Genomic DNA, 17832 nt, shown 5'->3' on the forward strand with positions numbered 1-17832 from the left:
CTTACACGAACTACGCTGACGACACGCAGATACTCCTGCCCCTGACTGGTAATTATCATCAAGACTCCACCTCCCTTCAACTAATCTACTCTACCATACAAGCCTGGATGGCCACCAACGGACTCTGCTTGAATGGGGACAAAACTGAAATCCTCATTTTAGGCCAAAAGCACACCCTTTCCAACCTCAACCCACTCTACACTAACTTTAGCATAGACAACTGCATTATCCCAGTCCTATCATCAGTCAAAACACTAGGAGTCCACATAGATGCCACCCTATCGATGGATAAACAAGTACGCGCAATCGTCTCAGCATCGGCATTGAGCACGAAACTCATCAATGCTATAAAACCGTTCCTAACAAAAGAAAACTGCCTGTCCATCGCAAGAGCCACTATTGGAGCCAAGCTGGACTACTGCAACGCGCTCCTAGCCGGCACCTCCAAAAACAACCTAGCAAGGCTCCAAACCACCCAAAATAATGCCCTCAGAGCAGCACTCAGCATACCCAAAAGAGAGCACATCACCCTAGCAAGGAAAGCCGTCCACTGGCTCCCAGTTAAGGAAAGGATTGCTTTCAAAATACTCACCACAACGCATAAATGCATCAACCTCACAGCACCTTCCTACCTATCTGACACACTGTCTAGACCCCAATCCACAAGACCCACCAGATCCACATACGCCAACTGTCTCACCATACCTCGCATCAATAGATCCAGGGCAGGAGGTATAGGCTTCCCATACCTGGCACCTAAGCTCTGGAACGCACTGCCCACCAACCTCAGAGCAGAATCTTCCCTCCTCTCCTTCCGGAAACAACTTAAAACTTCCCTCTTCAACTAACTTTTGCACCTGACCACCTCTGTGCTCTCTATGCACATGTACTAAAGCATAACCATTGCCAATGTAACCAAGGGCACAAATGCGTGTAAGAAACACTGTAACCAGCGCCACGATGCCTTCGGTCTGATGCGCGCTTAACAAATGCGAATAAATAAATAAATAAATAAATAAATATACATCACAAAATGTCTTTCTAAATGTATCTTAGCATGTAAAATAAATCTTTATCAAATCCTGCTGCCAAAAACAAGTTTAATGTATTGCAGGAAGAACACAATAACTAGAATCAATGACTTAATTGCCTCATTCATTTCTCCATACAGAAAAAAAAGCTAATTTCTAAAATGTACAAAAGTGTATAGAGGGTGTGAAATCCATGGCTGTTGTTATTGTTATGGTTAATTCTGTCTCTCAAAAGGTGGCATGCTAAGTCCCCTCGTTGCCTAAAGTTCCATACCAAAAGCATAGTGCACATATGTGCCCTGCTGGATCAGTCTCCTGACATTGGCAGTACCTGCTCTTCAGTGGCACAGGGCAGGTTGAAAGGTCATATGCACGTTGCTGACAGCTTCTGTGGCCAAAGTCACTGCAGATTCTTTACCTCTGATCCAAAACATTACAATTTTAGCCCTATCAGTAAGTCAGGTGGTGGGTTACACTCTAACAATAAGCCATATCAGTTTCTAGTATGGTAACTGATAAGAGCCCACAATTATTACAGCTATATCAAATTGATGTCATACAAGTGGTCGTCCTGGGTGACTCCACTTCAGAGATTGGGACAATAGTCAGGAGTCTGCATTCCTTTCATCCTCTGGGAGGAAGAGTAACACCACCCCTGAAGCACAGGAGCTCTCACCAGGAGATCTGCTGGGAACCATACTTCAAAGTGGCACTCACCTAACAGAGAGCCTGCCTTACCCCCACATTGCTGCACAGCAAAAAGCCTTTGACTCTGCATGCCTGTGAAGGGAGCAGTGTTAGAGCATCCAGAGAGGAAAGAATGGGACTCAGAAGGGTTCTGTCATCTTGCTTTTCTGTGGGTCGCTCTTTACTTTATATCCCCTGCATTACCTGAGAACAAAACACTTGGATTATGATACAAGAACGCAAACGTCACTTGTCACAGCAAAAGGGATTGGATCCCTTATGGCAGGTTTGCATTTGCCCAATCACCTGTTGCCTTTGACTTTTATATGGAAGGGGTGCCCCACTCCTTCCTTGATTCATTTTAGACTCCCAAGAAGACAACAAGAATCCATTGGATTCCAAAATCCTACAATATTGAAGTGAAGAAAGAGTGCCTCCACTTCTAACCTGTAGCCGAACCAACCCCAGGCAACATTGGAAATAAACTGCTGTAGACTAAGGCTTGCGATCTGTTAGCTGCCTGGAGTCAAGCTTCTCTTTGGAGGTGAAGGGAACCCCCAAAGTTGCCACAAATGTCCCTGGACTGGGAGTGAAGAATAAGACGAACTCACCTTGTCCTAAAGCCCCTGAGTTTGACCTGCAGCACCCTGACCCTGATAAGCCAATAACAGCTTGGGTTCCTGTTTCCAAGCTTCAAAATGTTCTCAAACAAATTCAACCAGGTTTTGAGTAAAAATTCAAACTGGTGCTTGCATCCTTTGAACCAGTTTGATTATGTATCACACCAGTAGTGCTCATCTTCACTTCAGCTAGAGAAATCTCTCACCACTGTGTATCCGTGGAAGCACAGCATTTCTTTAGCACCGCATTGAACCACTCAGACCATCTTATCAGCAAATCCCAGTTTTGACATAAACTGCCACAAGCATTGTGCCATGCGCCGACTCAACCCAGTTCTGCCCATCGTCTCAAACCAGCTTGACCATTGAACCGACCCTGGTGGATTCATTAAACTGCACAGCTCCAACACTGCATCAAACTGCACACAGCTTTGCATCAAGCCCTACTTGACGCAGACGAGCTACCTGAATCCATGCAACTCGCTGCACTCAAACCCTGTTTGCCCTGCAAGGAAAGCACTAAAAGCCTGGTATGCCACTGATGAACCACCCAAAAACAAGAGCCAGGTTCAGTTGAGAGGCTCAGACCATTTGTGGGGCCAAAAGGCCCCATTTTGCACCTGTTTCTAACAAGCACTGGCATTGCTGTAATTTCCAAAGTGATGTTTTTTTATTGTGTTTTCTAGATATTTAATGTCCTTATGTTTTGTTAAATTAAAGTCTACATATTTGAAGAGACCCTCAGTTGGACATTCTTTTATGTTGGGGCCTTTTTACTGTTATTGTTTGGGTTGCTACTGGTTTTTCTTTCATACCCATCTTAAGAGGCTAAGGAGGTTCATCTTTTGACTGTGCCTGTTCAACCTCAATGATTGAAATCACTGTTCACTTGAAGTAGTCTTGTAGTAGTCTGAGTGTGAATAGGAGGTGTAACCTCTACTCACCCCTCTAGTCATTTCGGAAAAAAGTGAGACGCAAGACATAAAACATCAAACTTAAGCAAACTGCAAACCCAGAGATGGTGCTTGCATGCATGCACACACACACATACAACATATACCTTGGAATACAACTACCCACAAAATAGCAATTCCAAAGATATCATGACAAGCTCTATTGTGGACATTTATTATTGTTCTTACGCAAATTGACAAAGCATATACTCCTTCGGGGATAAGATGTTGTAGTCGACCCAATGTACAAACAGTCATCATTGAAAGAGGTGCATGTGACCAAACACCCTTATAATGCCAAAGCCAGCATGATTTATTACAGGCCAACTGTGTGTGTTTTCAGTCTTTAACATTTAAGTGTGAGTGCTAGTAGGGCAGGGGTCATAGAGGCAGTACCAGGGGTACCAAGGAGATAACCACGGCGTAGCAATTGGTATCACCAGCTAGGCCCACATGATGTCCATGACTAAAATGTTCACCCTTTGTTCTAAATTATTTCCCACATTATTGGAAAACATATTAATACATTCCATTGAGCAGGGGAATGGCCTTTAGAAGTTAAAACATGCCACCATCACCCCCTACTAAAACACATCTGAGCTGCTTAGTTGGATCAGGAATATAGTAGGCACAGACCCTTCTCTCCTTCCCATGGATATTCTCTTGAGTACACCCATGCCGGACTCTGAGCAGTACACCTTCCCAAGGGTAGTTGGGACAATGCTGAGAGCGGGGAGGCTTGCTTTCACTCAAAAATGGAAAGGTTCCTCTACTCCCTCCAAGACGGAGTGGCTTGCCAAGCTGTGGTCCATCTTTGTGTATGAAAAATTGTCAGCTATAGCCAACGATACAATACCCTCCTTTGTACAGGATTGGTCAGTTGTTCTCCTAAACGATGATTGTGCTGCTATGCAACTGTAAATCCAATGTGTTGCTGGATCCCTGGATTTCCCTCGTGTTCCTTATTGTCGGTTCATTTGTTTTCCCGGGGCACTGGTGGTTGCTGTTACGCTCACCTGACTCCCACGGAGGCGCAGGTCTGGTTTGGAGTGTTGTTGCTTCTTCTATGGTGAAGCGCAGGACCCGGAAGATAGACTGGACCGGACCTTCGAATCTGGCTTGTCTGGCTCGCAGGAATATCTTTCTGTATGTGAAAAGGGAGTATTAACAATCTGCGGGAGAAAGTATAAGCCTCCCGCTCCCTTCTCACCCCTCTACAAAACCCTCCTGCGACCCCCACGTGAAGTCTCACCTTAGGGTTTGAAAGGTTGAGCTCTCCATCCTGCTTCTCATGCAGGGGCGCGTTGTATCCAGTTACTTCACTGGGATTTTGATTGTAGAGGGTTCAAGTTTTGTTTTCCCGGTATAGTACCGTAAGGATTCTGTTAATGAGTATGATTCCGCAATAATAATTGTTTGTTGTCTCTTTTTCAGGTGCGGAAACTATTCTGAGAAGAGCTGTGGAACCGAAGAATGAGACTCTGGTGAGCTTGATGAGAGTTCTCTCAGTGTCCTTGTATCAATGCGCTCACTAACGCTGATGTATTTTTTCCCCATAGGGGCCGGGGTCCGGAAATCCCTGGATGCGGCACCGACCCGAAACAAAGATCAATCCAGAAGAAATCAGGTAAGTCTTTAATGGGAGTTGGGTAAAATATTTTCATGCAACCACTAACGCAGATGTCTCTTTTTCCCCTTAGGGGCCGGGGTCCGGAAATGCCAGGATGCAGCACCGACCCGAAATGAAGTTGGAATAACCCAACAGGTAAGCTTTGTAATGTAAATTAAGGTTTCCTTGTTTTCTTTCCCCTCTCACCTTTATTCTTGTCTTTTTCTCCCTAGGCACGGTGATGTGGCTGCGAGTCCAGATGTCGCCGTAGAAGTGGTGGTACCTTGTACAGGTGAGTGAGATGCGGCGCTGCAGCGATCGATGCGATGTGCTTTTAAATGGATGTCTTCCTTTTCAGGACCGTCGGCGAGATGTCTCCGGAATGCGGATTTAGCAGGTAAGGACTCTTCTTTACCCTTTTCTCTTCTCTTCTCTCTTTGCAGGTGTTCCAGGATGCTGGCAGGAGTGGCAGAAGACAGAATGCAGGAGCAAACACGGTGAGCGTCCAGCTGCTAGATGCAGAACAACGCGAAGCGTGAGTTGCTGCTTGGGCTTGGCTTAAATAGCCTTCAAAGTAGTTCCAGGTATGTATCCTTCCTCTCAGGTATGTATTCCTCTCCCTGACCACACCCGTGTGGTTAAGTAGTTCCAAAGATAAAGTAGTCCCATTCAGGCCTCAGAAGGCCTGGATGTTGCAGCATGGTCTGCATCAGGTAAGTTAACACTAAGCACCTTTAACACAAAGTCCCCTTTTATGGTGCCAGGACTATGGCCCGATATGAGCCTGGCGCCAAAGGCGCCAGGACTGAGTCCAAAGAGCCCCTACTTGAGGCTGTTGTGACTTCCCTTGAAGACATGATGTCTGCCTCTGGGGTAGCTGGGTCTTGTCTGGCACCTTGGAGGTAGGCATCATGACAGTACCCCCTCCCAAGGCCCCTCCCAAGGTCGTCCTTGACGGGGGTTTCGGCTTGCTTGGGAATTTTCGGTGGAATCTTTGCACTAATCGCGGGGCGTGTACATGGTCACTTGGTTCACAAGATCTTTCCTGAGGTCCGTACCCGTTCCAATCAACTAGATAGAAGAGTTTTTGATTTTAACATTTTGGAATCCAATATGTCCTTAACTTCAAATTCTAATTCCCCATCGATTTGAATCGGTTCAGGTGGTTTGCTTAGTCTGGTTCCAGGCTGCACCGGTTTTAACAGTGATGCATGAAAAACGGGATGAATTTGCATGTTGGCTGGTAGGTTGAGTTTAAAGGCCACCGGGTTAATTATAGCTTTGATGGGATAGGGTCCAATGTATCTGGGATTAAAAGTCTGCGGTCCTTTGAGAGGCAAATGCTTGGTTGCCAGCCACACCTGGTCTCCAATCTGGTACGAAGGTGCTTGACTCCGATGTAGATCAGCATTTTCTTTGTACTTTTTCTTGGCTTGTTGCAAATGAGTTGTAGCTTCCTTGAAGGCTCGGGTTATAGTAGAATGCAAATGATCAACTGCAGGCATTTCCAGGTTTTGAGGAGGGTCTAGGTCTGAGGTTCTAGGATGATGACCATACAAGGTGTAAAATGTGGTTTGTCCTGTTCCAGAATGTACAGAATTGTTATATGCATACTCTGCGATCCATAGAATATCTTTTCAGCTGTTTTCAGATTGATGCATTATGCACCGAAGATATTGTTCAAGGGTTTGGTTAGTCCTCTCGGTTTGACCATCGGTCTGGGGGTGGTGACTAGTGGATAAGCGTACATCAATTTGTGCCAGTTGGCAACATTTCCTCCAAAAATGGGAAATAAATTGGCTTCCTCGGTCTGAGATTAATATGGATGGAAAACCATGCATACAAACTATGTTTTCCAGAAATTCCTTGGCCAAGATGGAGGCTGAAGGTACCCCTTTTAAAGGGATAAAGTGGGCCATCTTGGAGAACAGATCCACGATTACGAAGATAGTGTTATATCCATAGCATGGAGGCAGGTCGGCAATAAAGTCCATTGACAAGGTGTGCCAAGGGGCCGGTGGAATATCCAAGGGTTGTAGGAGACCGGGTGGTCTCTTTTTTTGACCTTTATTTTGAGCGCAAACTCCGCAAGACATCACAAAAGATTTTATGTCTTTTCTCCAGGATGGCCACCAGAATTGTCGTTTGATCTTTTCCTCAGTTTTTGCGATACCAGGATGTCCTTCCATTAATGTATCATGATAGTGAGCAATGACCAATTCTTGCAGTTCTTTATTGGGCAGAAATAACCGCCCCTGGAAGTACGGTAAATCGTTATTAACGGAAAAGTGTGACCCCTTTTGAGTCCATTCTTGCAAGGCTGTGGAATTTTAACTCGAGTTTGAACGTCCTTTATAGTTTGTAAAGAGGTCAAGCCTAAAATTCTTGGTTCGGGTATAATTGGTACTGGTTCTAAGTTTGAATTTGTGTCATCCATTCCAATCCGGGATAAAGCGTCCGCTTTGCCATTCTTGCAACCAGGGCGGTAGGTGATTATGCAATCAAATTCTGCAAAGAATAAAGCCCATCGGAGTTGGCGGGATGATTGGGCTTTGGCCGTTTTTAGATATTGCAAATTCCTGTGATCTGTAATCACCGTAATGGTGTGTCTTGCGCCGAGGAGGTAATGACGCCAAGCCTTGAAGGCGGACTTAATAGCTAGTAATTCTTTGTCGGTGATTGCGTAATTGATTTCAGGAGCCGTGAATTTCCTGGACCAAAAGGCTACAGGGTGCATCTGGTTAGTTTCTGGATCCCTTTGAGACAAGACAGCACCCATGGCCAAACTGGAAGCGTCGGTTTCAACAATGTAAGGGAGATCTGGGTGTGGATGCTTCAATACAGGGGCAGAGGTGAATTTGGTCTTTACGTCTTGAAAGGCCTGTTCTGCCTCAGGAGTCCATTCGAAACGTTTATTCTTCCGTAAGAGGGCTGTTATGGGTTGAACCACTCGAGAAAATTCCGGGATGATTCCGAGAAACTCGACTTCTGTGGTATGAAAAACGCATTTTTTGAGTTTCGCAAACAGGTTGTGCTGGCGCAATTTCTCAAGAACTGCCCTGACATGTTTTCTGTGTTCGGATTCCGAGGAGGAGTATACCAGGATGTCATCGATATATACGAGTCTGGCAGAGTCTGAGGAGTGACCAGGAGTGACCAGTAACTCTTCGCTCTCTATTGCTGTGGGAGTGTTTCTTGCTTAAAACCTGCCTCTCCCCGCGGAGCGGGCGCGGAGTCTGGCAGAGTCTGAGGAGTGACCAGGAGTGACCAGTAACTCTTCGCTCTCTATTGCTGTGGGAGTGTTTCTTGCTTAAAACCTGCCTCTCCCCGCGGAGCGGGCGCGGAGTCTGGCAGAGTCTGAGGAGTGACCAGGAGTGACCAGTAACTCTTCGCTCTCTATTGCTGTGGGAGTGTTTCTTGCTTAAAACCTGCCTCTCCCCGCGGAGCGGGCGCGGAGTCTGGCAGAGTCTGAGGAGTGACCAGGAGTGACCAGTAACTCTTCGCTCTCTATTGCTGTGGGAGTGTTTCTTGCTTAAAACCTGCCTCTCCCCGCGGAGCGGGCGCGGAGTCTGGCAGAGTCTGAGGAGTGACCAGGAGTGACCAGTAACTCTTCGCTCTCTATTGCTGTGGGAGTGTTTCTTGCTTAAAACCTGCCTCTCCCCGCGGAGCGGGCGCGGAGTCTGGCAGAGTCTGAGGAGTCCGAGGAAGTCTGTGGAATCCGGGACTTGACTCTAGACTCCCCTGGCTCTTTGCATACTGTACTCATCCCCGCTTCAGTCACAGCCATAATGCGAACAAACGCTCTCATGGCTTTGGAGAAAGGAAAGACCAAGGGAACGACTGGGCGTGGGTTGCTGAAACCCTAAACAATACCATGCTTTGTTAACGCCAGGCTCTCAGGCACCTTAACAACAAAAAAACCCTTACTTTGGGCTCCTGGAATACAAGAGGCTTCAGTCACCTGTTCAACACCACCTGGGCCGAAGACCTGGATCTTATCTGCCTACAAGAGACATGGCTCTGTGAAAAACCCATTTTGGAAGGGTTTGAAATCGCCTTTACACCGGCCCTCAAACAGACTAGGGGGAGACTGATGGCAGGCCTCCTTGTAGCTGCCAGGATCAACTCTGGTCTCCGGATTTTGAATTCAATTGACATCTCTCCATATATCCAGGTGACTACGGTCGGGGTGGGTAGCACACCTGCTGGAGCTTCGACTTCCATCTGTATTTTTAACCTTTATTGGAACCATGCTGTTAGTGGAACCAAAAACTTTATAGATGAAGTTACGAAGTCCTTGGACGAGTATACGGAAGCTGGCCCCCCATACGAGCTGATAGTTTGTGGAGACCTTAATATCGACTGCTTTAATCATTTGAATGAATCAGGTTACAAGAAGACTGTAAACAACTTAGAATTCCATCCGGTAACCCAATGGTGCCTAGAAATGGAGATGCGTGACCTAATGATGCTGAATGGTCAAACGTTGGGCGATATTCCTGCTGCTCCTACTTGGCGTTGAGGCGAACTTAATTCCACCTTGGACTACATCTTTGTATCCAGTAGGATTCATATGAGAACGACTAGTCTGTCTGTCCAAACAATGCAGCATAGCGACCATGACATGGTGGTCTTGACATTCACGGAAACGGTTGAAAACCCTCAAGATCTTTGGGCCTTTCCTATCAGAACAGGAACTGGTAGGATTCGTTTAAATCTAGATTGTTCTGAAACAAGCAACATCTTGAGGGGTCTCCAGACCTCTGAATTTACGGAATACGACTATCTGTTAACCCAATACCGTGAATGCAGGACCTACATGGGCAATAGTCTGTTCTCTTTGAAGCACAAATTCGATCTTGAGGGGCAAAAACGGAAACGTCTTTTACGCTGGCAGATAAGATCGGCCCGCAAACAAATACCTAGTGTTGCCTACGGACTTGTGAGAAAATTTAAACAACACCATAAGAACTGGCTTAAGTCTCATAAGTGTATCATGTTGCAGAACGATGCAGAGCTAATGTTATCAAAAATGAAGAGTTCAAATGCCGCTGAATACTGGAGACTGATAAATGACAACCTTGCGCCTCAACATGCTCTCCAGGCTAACTTGGTTGCTGAGGCCGAGTGGGTATCCTTCTATGCAAACCTCTTCTGCAATAACAATGAGGTCGCTGCTTGGAGGCCTCCTGTACTGTCACATTGGGACTTGGTCTTCTACTATGAGGACATATTGAGAGCCATTAAGAACTTGAGCAATTCAAGAGCACCTGGGCCTGATGGCCTAACGAACTTTACGCTCAAGCTTGAACCTGAAATATGGACCACCTTTTGCGAGCTATTGTTCAAAAGGATTGTTAATAACTGCAAGACTCCCACGTCCTGGAAATCAGCAGTGATTATACCCATTTTCAAAAAAGGCGACTGCCGCAATCCAAAGAATTATAGACCAATTGCTCTACTTGATGTATTGGGCAAGGTCTATGCTACTCTCCTCCAACAAAAACTGATGGAATGGTCAGCAAATTGCAACCAGATGGACCCTAGACAAACTGGTTTTGTAAAAGGATTGGGCTGCGGTATTAACCTTTTAATACTAAACCTATTAAAAATGGAAGCCTTACGATCTAATGCCAAGATCTATCTCGCCTTCGTGGACTTGTCCCAGGCATTCGACAGTATCAATAGAGATCTGCTCTGGTCTAAATTGACCAAATGGAACTGCCCTGCAAGTCTGCTGGCCGCCATTTATAAACTCCACACGAACACGACCATCAGAGTTTGCCTAGATCAAAAGGGTAACCTTTCTTCACCTATTGACACCTTTCGAGGTGTCAAGCAAGGGTGCCCGCTTGCGGCAATCATATTCAACTTGTTCATATCCGACATCAAGGATGTATTCCGTGACCTCCGCACTTTCCCGCCAAAACTACACGGCTCTCATGTGGACTATTTAGTCTATGCAGACGACATCATTCTAATAGACTCAACTCCTATAGGTCTACAGCGTAAACTGAATGCCGTGGAAAAATACTTAACAGATAACGGGTTCCGAGAAACTCGACTTCTGTGGTATGAAAAACGCATTTTTCGAGTTTCGCAAACAGGTTGTGCTGGCGCAATTTCTCAAGAACTGCCCTGACATGTTTTCTGTGTTCGGATTCCGAGGAGGAGTATACCAGGATGTCATCGATATATACGAGTCTGGCAGAGTCTGAGGAGTGACCAGGAGTGACCAGTAACTCTTCGCTCTCTATTGCTGTGGGAGTGTTTCTTGCTTAAAACCTGCCTCTCCCCGCGGAGCGGGCGCGGAGTCTGGCAGAGTCTGAGGAGTGACCAGGAGTGACCAGTAACTCTTCGCTCTCTATTGCTGTGGGAGTGTTTCTTGCTTAAAACCTGCCTCTCCCCGCGGAGCGGGCGCGCAGTCTGGCAGAGTCTGAGGAGTGACCAGGAGTGACCAGTAACTCTTCGCTCTCTATTGCTGTGGGAGTGTTTCTTGCTTAAAACCTGCCTCTCCCCGCGGAGCGGGCGCGGAGTCTGGCAGAGTCTGAGGAGTCCGAGGAAGTCTGTGGAATCCGGGACTTGACTCTAGACTCCCCTGGCTCTTTGCATACTGTACTCATCCCCGCTTCAGTCACAGCCATAATGCGAACAAACGCTCTCATGGCTTTGGAGAAAGGAAAGACCATGAGTACTGCTATAAAGACTCGAGCCCAAAGGAAGCGTGTGCGCGAGCCTGCGTGCCCTGACTCCGAACATTCATGGCTTTCAGCGGAGTCCTCGGAGGCGCTCCATACACCTGTCTCTGTTGTCGCTGTTGTCGCTGCTGTCTCCGACTGCGTCCAGTCTAAGAACCAAGGTGAGCGTCTGATGCAGCCAGCCGCGAACTCGACACCTACACCCAGCGACAACGATGAAAAGACAGTAAGTGTTTGTGTGGTTGCCACTTCACGAGCGGATCGAGACTCTCCTTCTCATTACCGGCAAATGGGAGGTGCGGCAGAGGGTTTGGGGGCTGAGAGAGTGGCCGTGGCAACTGCTCTACAGTCTTCTACTGACATTGTTACTGCCCAGCCCAGCCCTCCAGAAATGGTCCCACCCCAGGCTTTTCCACCCCGCTCCCCGTGTCAAAGTAAAAGTGATGTGCTCCCCGACAATTGCGCTAGTTCACATGAAGCACAGTCTATTCCGATGGTTATGTTTAATTCGGCCCTAACATATGGCCCTTCTGATTTTCCAGCCAGTACTGCATTAAATGACAGTAGCTCAATGCGACACGACCTCGCTATCATGCAAACGCCTCTTTGCCTCCATGTGAGCCCTGGTGATTGTGATGCAGTAGGTGTTCGAACACAAAAAGTAGCAAGTAATGGCTCTCCACGCACACGATTCTACAGTGCACATGAGAAGTTGCTACATTCGCCGGCGTTCCCACTAAATACGCTGTACGAAGGTAGTGCTCCTGATACAGCGTTCACATTCAATGAAGTGTTCAACCCGGTTCAAAAACCGGATTCACAATCCTTTGCCAGTGATTCCCTTGTAAATGCTGAGGGGGTGAGGGTGCCGATTCCGCAAGAAAAAGACCCAATCAACCGCAGAAACTCCTTAGAAGTTGTTAATAAGCTCTTAATGGACCTTAAGCATTTGAACAAAAGCAGATCGAACAACTCGGCAATAAAAAACTGTTTGCCGAGTGCTACAACTCCAACGAGAGCGTCCACTAACCCTGTGGATGGGGTGCCCCCATCAGTGTTTCTGGTTAAAAGCCCCCCGCGGAGCCTCTCCACGGCCAATCTGATTGAAAGAAGAAGTAGACGCTCAAGTCTTTCACCGAGCATTCTATGCTCACAGAAGAAGCCTGTTATGGTGAAAGGGGCTGACCCCTTTATATCGCAAAATGGTCCATTGTCTAATTTACATCAACGCATGCATGGACCTTCAAGCGCGAGTTCTCAATCTGAAGACAAGTCAGATTCATCTTCATCGGACTCATCCTTAATGGAGCGCCCTTTTCCCAAAATCAGACGACTTCCAGTGGGCAAAAGGCGAGCTAAAGGCCGTACAATGGACAGCACTGGTAATGCATGCCATACACCAAGTATGCAAGAGCTTCAAAGTCTCATTATGTCATCAACCACAATTGCCTTGGCTCCTTTTCTAAAAATGTATGAACATATAAATGACAACATGAAAGACCTAACAGCTTCATTTAGTGGTGCATATGCGAAGATTGCTGAACTGGAGACGTCTCAAACGATTCTAATGAACACATCCTTGCACACTAACAAACAGGTGGAACTGGCACTAGCTGCTCTAATAGACAGTAACAAAAACGCACTCTTAGACAGAAAACTACTGGCTGAAGTGGCTAAACAGGCTCTACACCTCTTTCAACAAAAAGCCGACAATCCTGGTTATATTGAAGTTCCTGAAGACAGAGATGTACAGAGCTCTCGAATTCCAAATAATCCTGTAGCTTGTTCACCTTCTCGGATACCAGTAGCCACGTGTGCCCAGATTGCAGAAGCCACTGCTCTTGAGTGCAAGAGAAACGCAGATAAGTTGGCTAATACTGAAAAACTGAAAAGGCGACAGCCGAAGATGGTCAAGATCAATCTTTGTTGTTACTCGTTCCATGTGCTTCAGGCCCGCAAACGGCCGAGCTTGCCTTCTCCGCCATTGATTTGACTCCGCCTGTTTTGACCAATTTTCAGGCCATTTGCCTGGAAACTCAAGCTGTAGAGAACTTGGCGCTTCATGATCCTCAATTGGCTGCCTCGTCAAACTTAAAATGTACTAAAATCTGGAATCGACGCTGCTGCTGCAGTCTTCGACATATTTAAACACCCTACGAGTCGGCCCATTACTGGTTCGAAAACTGCAAACTGTAGAAACAACGAATCTAAAAAATCAAAAAATATGCCCATGAAAAAAAGGAATCGAGGTAATGATCCCAGGAAATTCTTGCGTAATCTAAAAACCTTGAATGTAATTGTCAACAAAACAACTCCAAAAGGCAAAAAAGATGCGTGTGAACCACTGCTAAATGTTACTGCCATCGATCTAGATCCGGCCACTGAACCTATAATCGATTTATGCGGCATACCGGAGGAGTTGTTAAACATATCGACATATGAGGACGAAGTAGCCAAGAAAGTGGATGAGACAGCGGAGCACAATTTGTTGTCGGCTATCCCCCTCGATGTACCCAAGCAGATTGACAACACCACTGTTCTTTCGAATGCAGTCTGTCCCCAAATAATCAATCAGCCTGACATCGGTTTACATTTGCCTGGCTTCAATTCTATTCCGCCAAAAGTGCCGGCCCGGAAAGCATCCAGAATTATATCTTTATGCGAAGCAACTGGGCCAACTTCCACTTTAATAGATGATATGAACAGCTGCTCTAAACCATTTATGACGCTCGAGGAGAAACGTCGGAAGACCTGCAGCCAGTGTAACAAAGATCCTCCTAAATCGAAAGATCTAGAAACTCAAGCTTCTTTAAGCCCCTGCACTAGCCGGCAACCACCCAAAGCCTTTAAGACTGATCCCTCAGGTACTAAATTACAGGACCATATTCAGATTAACCGTTGCAACCTAAGGCCATGGGGGTTCCGCAAGGAAATCTTACATTGAAAAAGCAAACAACAAAAGAACCTCCTAAGAGCAAACATCGGAAGAGTGAGTCCTCTTACCATCAGGTACTACTAGAACGTATTGACTCTGCTGATGACTTGATAATGAATCGCCACAATGTTCTGTGGCTATGCCACCTGGTCCCAAGCCTGCGGGCAATTGAATCTGGCGATTTGAAAATTGTAGAATTCCTCGAGGAAACCAAAAATGATGCAGTCATTTTACATGTTCAGTCAAAAATCATAGCTGATACATTGCTCCAAGCCGGACCGGTGTTAATGTCGCTGGGTTTTGACATCTCACTAGCCTCAACATGGGCCCCAGCAGAGGCATTGAGTGAAGCTGCGAACCCGATGGAAGCTGGCAGAGATGATAAAATTCCACCAACGCGTTCAAGCGAGCGGGTTACTGCAGCCTCTCATTTAAGAACACTCTCCCCGGTACAGAAGACTTGGAAGCCGATGAATGAGACATCTAGTCAAAACAACATCAAGATTACAATCCAAGGAGTTAGCCAAGTGCACCCGACTGAAGACCGGCCAGTGTCTGACACATCATCTTTGGCGCAAGGGAACGACTGGGCGTGGGTTGCTGAAACCCTAAACAATACCATGCTTTGTTAACGCCAGGCTCTCAGGCACCTTAACAACAAAAAAACCCTTACTTTGGGCTCCTGGAATACAAGAGGCTTCAGTCACCTGTTCAACACCACCTGGGCCGAAGACCTGGATCTTATCTGCCTACAAGAGACATGGCTCTGTGAAAAACCCATTTTGGAAGGGTTTGAAATCGCCTTTACACCGGCCCTCAAACAGACTAGGGGGAGACTGATGGCAGGCCTCCTTGTAGCTGCCAGGATCAACTCTGGTCTCCGGATTTTGAATTCAATTGACATCTCTCCATATATCCAGGTGACTACGGTCGGGGTGGGTAGCACACCTGCTGGAGCTTCAACTTCCATCAGTATTTTTAACCTTTATTGGAACCATGCTGTTAGTGGAACCACAAACTTTATAGATGAAGTTACGAAGTCCTTGGACGAGTATACGGAAGCTGGCCCCCCATACGAGCTGATAGTTTGTGGAGACCTTAATATCGACTGCTTTAATCATTTGAATGAATCAGGTTACAAGAAGACTGTAAACAACTTAGAATTCCATCCGGTAACCCAATGGTGCCTAGAAATGGAGATACGTGACCTAATGATGCTGAATGGTCAAACGTTGGGCGATATTCCTGCTGCTCCTACTTGGCGTCGAGGCGAACTTAATTCCACCTTGGACTACATCTTTGTATCCAGTAGGATTCATATGAGAACGACTAGTCTGTCTGTCCAAACAATGCAGCATAGCGACCATGACATGGTGGTCTTGACATTCACGGAAACGGTTGAAAACCCTCAAGATCTTTGGGCCTTTCCTATCAGAACAGGAACTGGTAGGATTCGTTTAAATCTAGATTGTTCTGAAACAAGCAACATCTTGAGGGGTCTCCAGACCTCTGAATTTACGGAATACGACTATCTGTTAACCCAATACCGTGAATGCAGGACCTACATGGGCAATAGTCTGTTCTCTTTGAAGCACAAATTCGATCTTGAGGGGCAAAAACGGAAACGTCTTTTACGCTGGCAGATAAGATCGGCCCGCAAACAAATACCTAGTGTTGCCTACGGACTTGTGAGAAAATTTAAACAACACCATAAGAACTGGCTTAAGTCTCATAAGTGTATCATGTTGCAGAACGATGCAGAGCTAATGTTATCAAAAATGAAGAGTTCAAATGCCGCTGAATACTGGAGACTGATAAATGACAACCTTGCGCCTCAACATGCTCTCCAGGCTAACTTGGTTGCTGAGGCCGAGTGGGTATCCTTCTATGCAAACCTCTTCTGCAATAACAATGAGGTCGCTGCTTGGAGGCCTCCTGTACTGTCACATTGGGACTTGGTCTTCTACTATGAGGACATATTGAGAGCCATTAAGAACTTGAGCAATTCAAGAGCACCTGGGCCTGATGGCCTAACGAACTTTACGCTCAAGCTTCAACCTGAAATATGGACCACCTTTTGCGAGCTATTGTTCAAAAGGATTGTTAATAACTGCAAGACTCCCACGTCCTGGAAATCAGCAGTGATTATACCCATTTTCAAAAAAGGCGACTGCCGCAATCCAAAGAATTATAGACCAATTGCTCTACTTGATGTATTGGGCAAGGTCTATGCTACTCTCCTCCAACAAAAACTGATGGAATGGTCAGCAAATTGCAACCAGATGGACCCTAGACAAACTGGTTTTGTAAAAGGATTGGGCTGCGGTATTAACCTTTTAATACTAAACCTATTAAAAATGGAAGCCTTACGATCTAATGCCAAGATCTATCTCGCCTTCGTGGACTTGTCCCAGGCATTCGACAGTATCAATAGAGATCTGCTCTGGTCTAAATTGACCAAATGGAACTGCCCTGCAAGTCTGCTGGCCGCCATTTATAAACTCCACACGAACACGACCATCAGAGTTTGCCTAGATCAAAAGGGTAACCTTTCTTCACCTATTGACACCTTTCGAGGTGTCAAGCAAGGGTGCCCGCTTGCGGCAATCATATTCAACTTGTTCATAATCGACATCAAGGATGTATTCCGTGACCTCCGCACTTTCCCGCCAAAACTACACGGCTCTCATGTGGACTATTTAGTCTATGCAGACGACATCATTCTAATAGACTCAACTCCTATAGGTCTACAGCGTAAACTGAATGCCGTGGAAAAATACTTAACAGATAACGGGTTGGTTATCAACAGAGGGAAATGCGAAGTCATGGTCCTTGAAAGACTCCAAGGATCTAACCCGACTCGGCAGAAATTCAAATGGTATGTGAACAAAGAACCCATTGGGCGCGTGTTCAACACCAGATACCTAGGAATGCAGCTAAGTGCTAGCAGAAATGACGCCCCATGGGTTGATTCAGCCAAGAACAAATGCCGTCAATTGGCATGCCAAGCAGTCTTAATTAACAAAACATTTGGAAAATGTAGTTTAAGACCGATGCTAATGTTTTTCCAGCAGAAGGTTGTACCGTCTCTGATATATGCTGGCGAAAACGCCTTTGGGTGTGGGTTTGAAGTGTGGAATTCCTTAGAAAACATCTTCTGGTCTAGGGTGCTTAATCTTCCAAAAGGCACCGCCACAGTGTGTATTAGATATGAACTTGGATACATATCTATGCAAGCGAGAGTCGCTTGGAACCTCCTAAGCGCTTTCAGGAAATTAAACGCAAATATTACATTGCCC

Source organism: Ambystoma mexicanum, chromosome 9, assembly GCF_040938575.1.
Source record: "Ambystoma mexicanum isolate Mex_15411 chromosome 9, UKY_AmexF1_1, whole genome shotgun sequence".
Taxonomy (NCBI): domain Eukaryota; kingdom Metazoa; phylum Chordata; class Amphibia; order Caudata; family Ambystomatidae; genus Ambystoma; species Ambystoma mexicanum.